The 11,527-nt window shown below is 44.6% G+C and overlaps 1 pseudogene; it reads right to left on the bottom strand.

The window, feature by feature from the left end:
- Positions 1-1,758: 1,758 nt before the first annotated feature.
- On the bottom strand, positions 1,759-1,875 carry LOC129436998 (5S ribosomal RNA; annotated as a pseudogene).
- Positions 1,876-11,527: the final 9,652 nt, after the last annotated feature.

Below are 11,527 nucleotides of genomic sequence, written 5' to 3'. Positions count from 1 at the left end.
GACACCTATGTTTTTAAGATTAGCTTAAAAAAATGCCTTCTTCATTTTTGTTTTGCTTTTTTCCTCCATTGTACCGAAAGTGAATCGAACCGTGAAGCCTGAACCGAGGTACGAACCGAACCGGGACTTGTGTGTACCGTTCCACCCCTAATAGATAGATAGATAGATAGATAGACAGATATATATATATATATATATATATATAGTAGAAAATAGTACCTATAATACAGTATATCCTCTATAGAATCAGCCATATCTGGCTCTCTCTAAAGGGTTTTTCCTTCCTAGGAATTGTTTTAACCTCTAGGGAGTCCGCTGACATGTGTTCACGACTTGCACTGCGTGTGTTCACTATTCATGTGGGTTAAACGCAGAGGTCACATTCCAAGTATGGGTTACCATACATTGGCAAATATGTCACTTTTACGATGTGTTTACATTATTACTACGCTTGCTAGTACGGTTTAATCATAGCTGCTGTATTCTGCTGCTTATGTTGTACACCGATTTTTCTGTTTTCTCCTGCATTTAATTTAAAACTGTTTTGAAACAATTAAACAAATGTGAAAAGCGCTATATAAATAAAATAAAATTGAATTAAAAGAAGCCTTGGAGACAACCGTACGCCCAGTTTTTGTCATATGTTTGTTTTGTAAATGAGGGTCAGTGGGTGCCTGATATCTGATATCACAGCAACACTCCAGATGTCCTCAGTGTTCAGAAGTGCAAATGATCTGACCTAAACACACTCTCCTTTCATTGACAACAAAGTCTCCTGTGTACTTTTCGTATTTGTATATTGCCTTCATCATCGTAATTCAAATGAAAATCCATGCAAATGTGGTGAATGCTGGTGGCTTTAGGAATAAAAGAATGAGAATTTCAATTCTTCACTTGTACTGTATGTGTGATGACAAAATTGTAAATAAAGAAACTAAAAATATTTCAGAAATCAGGCAGCTTGTGTCATCATTACTTATGACTCTTTAAAGGGCTTTACTAATAAACATCTGGGATCAGAGGATCAGATGTTTGGAAAAAATTAGTAAGTTAAAAACTAAACCGAATGTTAAAAGTAGTCAACACTACAGTCTGTGTAATGGTCAGACTTTTTTTCAAATAAAATTTTTATTCACTTACAAAAAACCTTACAATAATCACATGGTTTAGGATTAATTTTCTAATATGTACAAAAAAGGAGAAAAAACCTAAAATAAATAAAATATTATATATATAACACCCCTCCCCAGCCTGTTAATATACAATACAGTGACATTCAAAATAAGTTTAAGCTACAATAAATTGAATTAAGGAATAATAATAATAATAATACCTTACATTTATATAGCGCTGTTCTCAGTACTCAAAGCGCTTTACATATGAACGGGGGAATCTCCTCAACCACCACCAATGTGCAGCATCCACCTGGATGATGCGACGGCAGCCATATTGCGCCAGACCGCTCACCACACACCAGCTTATTAGTGGAGAGGAGACCGAGTGATATAGCCAATTAGTATGAGGGATGATTAGTAGGCCAATGGGCAAGTTTGGCCAGGATGCCGGGGCACACCCCTACTCTTTTTGAAGGGCATCCTGGGATTTTTAATGACCACAGAGAGTCAGGACCTCGGTTTAACGTCTCATCCGAAGGACGGTGCTTTTTTTGACAGTATAGTGTCCCCATCACTATACTGGGGTGTTAGGACCCACACAGACCACAGGGTGAGCACCCCCTGCTGGTCTCACTAACACCACTACCAGCAGCAACCTGGTTTTCCCAGGTGGTCTCCCATCCAAGTACTGACCAGGCTCAGCCCTGCTTAGCTTCAGTGGGCAAGCTGTCTTGGGCTACAGGGTGATATGGCTGCTGGTTAATATAATTACTTTTGAGGTAACATAAGAAAGGGTCCCAAATCATAACTTTAAGTTACAATATATTGGATTAAGGAATATAATTACTTTTGGGGTAACATAAGTATTGTGAAACTGTCCAATGATGCCTTTTAAAAGATATCTGGTTCGTTCCAAGTGCAGAGTAGATATCAGTTCCTCAAGCCATAGTTTGATTGTGGGGGGATTAACCTTTTTCCAGAACAAAAATAACAATTTCTTGGCTGTCATCAAACAATACGTAAGAAATTTATGTTGAGCACTGTTCAATGAACATGTATAATTAGAATGTCCTAATATAATGAGCAAAGGGTCCGGAGCCAAGTTTACATTAAGGGCGTTTTCACATTAGCACTTTTGGTGTGCACCCGGGTTCGATTGACATCAGAGATCGGTAAATTTGGATGATGTGAACGCTGTCGTCGGAACTCGGGTGCGCACCCGCGAAACGTACTCAAGTCCGCTTAAAAAGGGTGGTCTGGGGTCCGGTTCATGTGAACTCCAGATCGGTTCGCTGCTGATGTTAGCGCAATCGTACCAAATCGCGTAAGTGAACGTGTCGGTTACGGATGTAACCCTCGTTCCCTGAAGGGGGAGGGAAAGGCCGGGCACTAGATGTTCCTTTAACCCCACAGAAGTGCCAGCGACTGGGAAGCGCCCTACCTGAGCGGGATAGGAACGCTGCGGAAGCCACCGCCCCTCTTAAGGGCTGATGGTGGATGAAAATATAGTAATAAAGGACAGCCATGGCTGTGTAAGCAAAGCAGTGCTCTGCTAAGGGAAACGTGGGCTGGTAGGATTAACCCCACTGAAAAATACTCACAAAGGAACCCGGTGGGACACAATGTGGAGCCCGAGCCAAACACGTAGGTTCGCGAGGATACAGCTAGTGAAAGGCTGACAGCCAATGCTCTGCAACAAAGGCTGCCAAGGCAGCGGAGGAAGAACAGTTCAAACCATTACGCATTTTTGTTCTGATGGCCTTCCAGACTGACACTGCTATGGAGCATCAGTCAAAGGCTGCAAGCCGTCTGCTCTCCGTGCCCTCCCTGGTGAGGAAAGAACACGAGAGGATACAGGCTCGATACGAACACTGTAAAATCTAATGAACATATTAGGTGTCACCCAACCAGCAGCTCTAAAGATGTCTGTTAGCGAGGAACCACGAGCGAGAGCCCAAGATGAGGCAACACTCCGTGTGGAGTGCGCTCTCAAATTAAAGGGGCAAGGAATACCCTGCAGATTATAAGCCAGGGCGATAGAATCAACTATCCAATGAGACATCCTCAGCACCATGGACAGGTCCCAGGGAGGAATAGAAGGAGGGCGCGAGGGGTTTAGCCTACGAGCGCCTCTTAGAAATCTAATAACCAAATCATGCTGGCCAACTGATCTGCCGTTGATAAGTGAGTGATGAGCAGAAATAGCGGCGATATCAACTTTAATGGTGGAGGGTGACAGCCTACCATCTAACCTATATTGAAGATATAAAAGCACAATGTTAATAGGGCATTCTCTGGGGTCCTCGTGTTGCAAAGAGCACCAGGTGACGAAAAGGTTCCCTTTAAACGCGTAAGCCCGTCTTGTGGACGGTGCTCGTGCCGCGTCGATGGTGTTAGATACCGCTTGCGATAAATCACCTAAACCTTGCGCGCGCTCAACGACCATACATGGAGATCCCACAGTTCGGGGCGGGGGTGCCATAATGTGCCCCCTCCTTGAGAAAGAAGATCCTTCCTCAGGGGAATCCGCCAGGGAGGGGCTGTCGCGAGGAGCATTAGTTCTGAAAACCAATTCCTGGTCGTCCAGTATGGGGCGATCAGTAAAAGGCTCTCCTCGTCCTGCCTGACTTTGCACAGTGTCTGTGCTATTAAGCTCACTGGGGGAATGCGTATTTGCGCATCCCCCGCGGCCAGCTGTGTGCTAACGCATCCACGCCAAGGCTGCCCTCGGTTAGTGAATAAAACAGGCGACAGTGGGTATCGTCCGGCAACGCAAACTGATCTATCTGCTCACGACCGAACTTCTTCCAAATAAGCTGAACCGTCTGGGGGTGAAGTCGCCATTTGCTGAGGTGCGCAGCTCGCGAAAGCGCGTCTGCCGCTGTATTGAGCGAACCCGGTATGTAAATGGCACGAAGGAACCTCAGTTGCTTCTGACTCCAAAGGAGGAGATGACGAGCGAGATGCGACAGGTGACGGGAGCGCAAACCGCCTTGACGGTTGATGAACGCAACGGTTGCAGTGTTGTCGGAGCGTACTAGTACATCCTTCCCTTGCAGCTCCGTAGCGAAGCATACAAGTCCCAGATATACAGCCCACAACTCGTGGCAATTGATGTGCCAATGCAACTGGGGTGCTGTCCACACCCCCGAAGCTGTAAGCTCGTCGTACGTGGCTCCCCAGCCCGTGTCGGACGCATCTGTGTTGACAACAGCATGCCGAGAGACCTGTCTCATGGACACACCGGCCCTGAGAAACGCGGGGTCTGACCACGGGGGGAATGTTAGGCGACACGCAGGTGTAATGGTTACACGATGGATGCCGGCGCGCCACGCTCTCCTTGGGACTCGATCGTGAAGCCAACACTGAAGCGGTCTCATATGGAGCAGCCCGAGCGGTGTCACAGCCGCGGCTGCTGCCATATGCCCCAAGAGCTTCTGAAATTGTTTCAGCGGGACCGCATTCTTCCCTCGAAATGAACCGAGGCAAGTCAGAATTGACTGGACGCGCTCTTCTGTCAAACGCGCCGATAAATCGATCGAGTCCAGTTCCATACCGAGAAAAGAGATCCTCTGGGTGGGACAGAATTTGCTCTTTTCCCAGTTGACCCGAAGACCCAAACGGGCGAGATGCCGAAGCGTTAAATCTCTGTGCTCGCAAAGCGTCCACCGAGAATGCGCTATTATAAGCCAATCGTCGAGCTAAGCCAATATGCGAACATCGCTCTCTCTGAGGGGCTTTAACACCGCCTCCATTACTTTTGTGATCACACGGGGAGAGAGAGACAGCCCGAACGGTAAAACTTTGTACTGATATGCCCGACCTTCGAACGCAAACCGGAGAAACGGTCTGTGACGAGGGAGAATGGACACATGAAAGTACGCGTCTTTCAGGTCTATTGCTGCAAACCAATCTTGGGGGCGAATTGAATTGAATATTTGCTTCCGTGTTATCATTCTGAAAGACCTCTTCTGAATAGATTTGTTCAGAACGCGCAAATCCAAGATCGGTCGTAACCCACCGCCTTTCTTGGGTACTATGAAATACGGGCTGTAAAAGCCTGACCTCATCTCGGTTCGATGGACCGGCTTGATCGCGTCCTTCGCCAGCAGGACTTCGACCTCTGCATGCAGTACATGTGCATCGGACGCTTTCACCGTGGTGAAACGAATGCCCGAGAATTTGGGTGTGTGCCGATTGAATTGTATTTCGTAACCGAGGCGGATCGTGCGTAAATCCCAACGAGACGGGCTTGGAATCTGAAGCCAAGCCCCCAGGGACCGCACGAGGGGAATTAACGGCACTACCGGTGTACCCGTGGTGGGGCAGCGAAGCGAGACAGGTGGGACTGCCGGTGCGTCTGCTGTGACAGCATAAACATCTACAGTATGTGTGTGTGTGTGACACTGACCTGAGCCCGCTGAGGGCGATGGTGCTGGTGGTCTGGTCTCCTCAGCGGAGAGCTCGGACTCCTCAGGACACCCACTGGCGATGGAGGAGAGGGAGGATGAGCATGTGAATGCCCGCTCACGTCTCTCTCGATCCTCAGGAGACCTGGAGAAGGAATAGGAATGCACTCTTTTTGTGGTTTTGTGGGTGCCGGCTGAGAAGCCGGCGGAACAGAAACAAAACGAAACCAAAGATTCTCCACCCGGCCCTCTACCGGTGCCACCGTCTCCCGTAGAGTGATCCCATCCAAATCCAGGTCGCCCGTCTCAGGGCCGCTTCGTCTTCCGTTTGCCACGGGAAGCTGGTGGGTCTGGCTGCCGACGGCTGTTCCCCCTCCGTGGCTTGGAAGATGTTCTAGCGGGGGGGGGGGTGTAGGCAGCCGCCGCAGGGCGCCCTCGGCGAGGAGCAGACGGGGCAGCCGGTGCTGGAGTGCGCGATGCAGGTCGCTTGCGATGCCCAAGCATGAGAGACAACGCTCGTGATCTCCTTCGGACCCATATACTTTCCGCACCCAAGATCGCACGGACGAAAAGCCATCCTGAAAAGGACGCTGAGCTCCGGATATACGAGAGAGTGGCTGCCTTTAACAAGGCACAAAGCTCTCCGAATCACTCTTTTAGAATGCTTGCTTGACTTTTGTTCTTATTTTTTTAAACCTTTGGTTTTGTTTTCAAAGAAATAATACAGAAACGCACATGCGTCTGTCTGCCGCAAACATACTAAAGTCGTTTCGATGACAACGGGCTGTCCGCTGACATCAATTTTTGCGGAGGCATTCAGAAATCATCTCTCTGCTTGCAGTTCGTCAATCTCGCTTGTCGTCTTCTCGTTTACAGCGGTTGCCAAGCAACATGAGAATGTGCCGGCTGCAGTTTGATGATGCAAGCGTACCGCGGTTCGGATGCAAAAATAATATGTGAACACAGTCCATGGGGGCATGGGGAGGGGGGAGCAATCGAACTCGGGTTCGGACCAGGCAATCGCACCAAATGTGAAACTAAGAATATCTGAAAGCACTTTAAATACCTCACACCAGAATCTCTGTATTTTATGACAGAAAATAAAACTATGAGCCAGATTAGCTTCCTCTGATTTACATTTATCACAGATAGGAGAGATATTGGGGAAAATCTTATGTAATTTCTTTTTAGAGAAGTGTAATCTATGTAGAAGCTTAAATTAAATAAGGCATAGTCTAGTGTTGACTGATTGTTTATCAATATCCTCCAAGCCACTCTGCCAAACCTCCTCAGACATTCCAACTCCAATCTCTCGCTCCCATTCCTCTCTGAACAACTTTGTATAAGGGGAAGTAGCTGCTAGTAATCTTCCATATATTAAAGATAGCTGACATTTGTTTCCTCTGAACTGTATAAGACAATCATCAATGACTGAGGGCGGGACCTCGTCTAGGGGAACTTTATATGTACGCAAGTAATTCCTTACTTGTAAAAATTTGAAAAATTTTTTTTTGGGGAGATTATATTTCTGTTGTAGTTGCATAAAGGAAGCTAAAGCCCCATCAAGATAAAGGTCCTTGACTGTTCAAATACCCAAATGACTGTTCCAACCATAATGCAAAAACTTGTAAATGAGTGGCCCAATAATAAAGACGAAAATCATGAACGGCTAAACCCCCCTCATTTTTGGATTTACAAAGGTGAACTTTATGGGCAGACATTTTTTTACTTGTGTTTCTGTTATGTTGTGGAAAAGATCTAGATAATGTTATTTTATAATGGGTGAAACCATGTGGATGCAAAATGCGGCAGATTTTACAGTTTATAATAATAGTTTATTAAACATATCTAACTGTATCTATCTTTATTTGTGGAATATTCCCTTGATAATCCAATAATACTTAGGGTGGCCATTCATGCCAGTTCCGCCGGACACGTACCGAACATGTTTTCGGGTTCGTTCTCCGGAAGTCGCGTTGCTCGACCGCATACTTCATCGAGGTTCTCACATTTCAGTTAAAATACATTAGACAATTAAGATTTTTTTTTTTTTAAGACATACAATCATTGTAGATTCATTCTTACCCTTGAAATGTAACAGTTGCTTTTCTGAAATTAAACCCGAAATATTAAACCTTGATGACGTATGCGGTCGACCAACGCGACTTCCGGAGAACGAACCCGAAAACATGTTCGGGACGTGTCCGGCGGAACTGGCACGAATGGCCACCCTAATAATACTGCACAAAAAGGTGACCAGAAAGCGGGGTCATTTCCTAGTTCAATGGTCAAATATAATCAAAATCTTATTTGTTATATTTATGAATTAAACAATTCTTTGAAGAAAACCTTTTTGAATGTTTTCATCAGGACAGAACACCAAAAAACGGGACTGGGACATCTGGTAACTTTACTGTACAACCACATTCAGTGTGAAAAACCCATATAGACCCACAGAAATCTGAATATTTTGGAGAACCTATGAATAAACAAATCCTAAATAGTCAAATTAGTCTCTGCAACCCAGCCAATTTGTCCATTATAAAAATGCAAATGATTCCTTCAATTATGTTTAAATGAATTTGTAAAGCTGTATTACAATGCAAACCTTTACCCTGTAGCTTAGACTGGCAAACAGTACCTAGTAAACAAGATAAACATATCAAGCTTGACCTCTGTCAAGAATCCCATCATACAGTACTAAGAACCTACAGTCTACTGCTGGGGTCTTCAAACTGAGTCGTGATAAGGTGGGTCATAAAAAGTTATTGGTGAATGACACAAAAAATGTTTTGTCCAGTTATTGACTCACAATGACAATGATTTTGATATGATGTGTCCCTACCCCTGTTCCTGGAGGGCACCTGTCCTGCATATTTCAGCTCCAGCCCCAAACAAATACACCTAAACCTCCTAATCAAGTTGTTTAGGGCACCTAAAAAATAGAGGGAGCTATATTGAAGTAGGGTTGAAACTAAAATAGTCAGGACCGGTGCCCTCCAGTAAAACTTGGGTCCCAGCCTCAGGTTTGCTCTCTTTGAAGGTTCAGAGCTCAGGTTCAGAGCTCCCTTCATGGACAGCAAGACAAGTTTGTTTACTACTAATGATTAAGACTGAATGGGCACCCTAACTAGTGAAGCTGCGATTGGCCAGCAGATGTCAGTGTTTAACTCTGTATCACTATTAATCAACTTTTAACAAAAACTGTACTGAATAATACAAACTAACATCTGAAAAATAAATACATACATGTGTTTGATTTGATTTTTGTGCTTGGAAGATTAAAAAAGTATTTTTACGACATGAAATGTGTTATATATGAGAAAGTGTGCAATGTTTATTATCATATTATTATCAGTCCTGGACAATCATGAGTATTTTAATCCATTTGAAAGGTTTTCCCACAAGCACAATCCATAGATTTGAATTAATGCATTTGGCAAACACTTATATCCAAAGCAACTTGAATACATTTTATTAGTATTTTAGTTTTTTTGGTTTAAACCCACAACTTTGTACTGCCAAAATAATGCTCTACAACCAGTGATGGGAATAATGGCGTTTTAAGTAAATAGCGTTACTCACGGTGTTATTTTTACTGTAACAAGTAATCAAATAAATTATTGTTTCCCCCGGCATCCAATTTATTTTAAATATTTGAAGTAACGCAATAGTTACTTTGCCTGGTAATTAGTTACTTTTACAATGATGTAACACAGTTACTAACCCAGTTACTATTTTTGAGAAGTAACTAGTACTTATAACTAATTACTTTTTTAAAGTAACACTGCCAACACTGTCTACCACTGAACTACATGAACAAAGTCAGATGGTCAGACATGAGTTAAAAAACACAGACTTTGATTTTATAGGGTGAAATTTATGACAATTTCGACACATAGTAAATATAATTCGGTCTGGAAAAATGTGATTAGTTCAGTGTTGAAATCTTAAGCAGCATAAAGCTGAACTGACAATGATGCTTTTGTCCAAAGCGACTTACAAATGAGGTAAACAATAGAAGCAATTATAGCAACACATAAATAGCAATACATAAGTGGAAATCGTCTCATCAGGTCTAACACTGTATGCATACCCAAGGGTTGGTTAGGTATTTTTGTAAGAATGTACAGATAGAGATTAAGAAAAAGGAAAAGAGAAAGATAGTAAGTCCTATATTAGGAAGTGAGGTAATGGCGGAAGAGATGGGTTTTAGCCAATACTTAAAGACAGCTACAGAGTCAGCAGATCGTGTCATGACCGTGATCATTCCACAGTTGTTGAACAGCTTCAAAGAAGAAACACGTTAATGTTTTTCCCCTTTTTTGAAATGTCACCACAACCCATCGCTCGGTGACAGAGTGCAGGGATCGAGAGGGTACGTAAGGCTGTATAAGCACGCGAAGGTAAGGGGGTGCTGGTGCTGACCCAGTGGTGGTTTTAAAGGCCAGGAGCAGAGCTTTTGATGCAAATTTAATGTGAGCTGCTATAGGGAGCCATTGTAACTTGACAAAGAGAGGAGAGACGTGCACCCTCTTTGGCTCATTAAAGACCACTCTTGTTGCTGCGTTCTGGATCATCTGTAGGGGTTTGGTTTTGCAGGCTCGAAGTCCAGCCAGTAGCGCATTGCAGTAGTCCAGCCTGGACAGGACAAGAGGTTGGATTAGGACCTGCGTAGCATGTTCATTTAGGAAAGTTCTGATTTTCCTAATACTGTAGAGAATTAATTTACAAAGGCGGGCGGTGCTGGCAACATGCTCCGTGAAGCTAAGCTGATCATCAATGACCACTCCCAGGTTTCTGGCTGTCCTGGAAGGCAAGATGGTCGAGGAACCTAGCTGAATGAAAAGGTGATATGAATCTTTGGTTCCGATAATATGACAAGCAGTTCCATCTTTGCAAGGTTAAGCTGGAGATGCTGATCCTTTATCCAGAGTGAGATGTCCCTCAGGCATGCTGAGATGGAGGCATAAACCATGGGGTCAACAGGTGGAATGACAAGTGAACCTGAGTGTCAGCCGCATAGCAGTGGTAGGAAAAGCCATGTTTTCGAATGACAGAACCCAGGGATGTCATGTATATTGAAAAGAGCAGTGGCCCAAGAACAGAGCCTTGAGGCACCCTAGTATAAAGACATTGGGGTTTGGAGACGTCACCTCTCCAGGATACCCTGAATGACCTACCTGAGAGGTACGACTTGAACCATAGAAGCTCTGTGTCAGAGACGACCATTGCCATGAGGGATGACAGGAGGATTGCTATCCAGGAGGTTATTTTCTGGGAAGAAAGAGGAGAGCTGGTCAAACATCACACGTTCAAGAGTCTTGGCAATGAATGGAAGAAGAGAAACGGGTCTGTAGTTCCATGGCAGGATAGAGTGTGGGTTTTATCAGCAGTGGGGTTATCTGAGCCTCTCTAAATGCTGCAGGGAAGGTACCAGTGGAAAGAGATGAATTGGGTTGGAGATGGGTGGGTATGGGATCTAGCGGGCAGGTAGTCAGATGTTAGAAGCGAAGACCTTGGAAACATCCGCTTCAGATAGAAGAGAGAAGGAGGGAAGTGAGCATGCCTCAGAGGTTTGAGCATGTGCAAGAAGCAGCGATTAGAAGAACTGACTGCTGATAGTATCCGTTTCCTTCACAAAAAAGGAAGCAAAATAATCAGCTGTTAAGTCAGATGAAGGTGGGGGGCAAGCGGACAAAGAAGAGTAGAGAAGGTTTTGAAGAAAGTGCAAGAGTCAGATGAGCTGTTTATTTTTGAGTGATAGTATTGGGTCTTAGCAGAGAAGACAACCATGGAGAAGGAGGCAAGAAGAGACTGGAAGGGACAGAGGTCAGCAGGGTCTTTTGATCTGCGCAACTTCCTCTCTGCAGTCTGAGTCTGGAGCGATGTTCACAGAGAACCTCAGATAGCCAAAGGTCCATAGCCGGTCCGATGTCAGAGGGCATAAACTGTCTAAGCAGGATGTAAGAGTGTCGGTGGCGTTATTAGTATCTAACCAAC

Source organism: Misgurnus anguillicaudatus, chromosome 19 (assembly GCF_027580225.2).
Source record: "Misgurnus anguillicaudatus chromosome 19, ASM2758022v2, whole genome shotgun sequence".
Classification (NCBI taxonomy): Eukaryota; Metazoa; Chordata; class Actinopteri; order Cypriniformes; family Cobitidae; genus Misgurnus; species Misgurnus anguillicaudatus.
The sequence above is the reverse complement of the archived record's forward strand: the minus strand, read 5'-3'. Positions and strand labels throughout refer to the sequence as shown.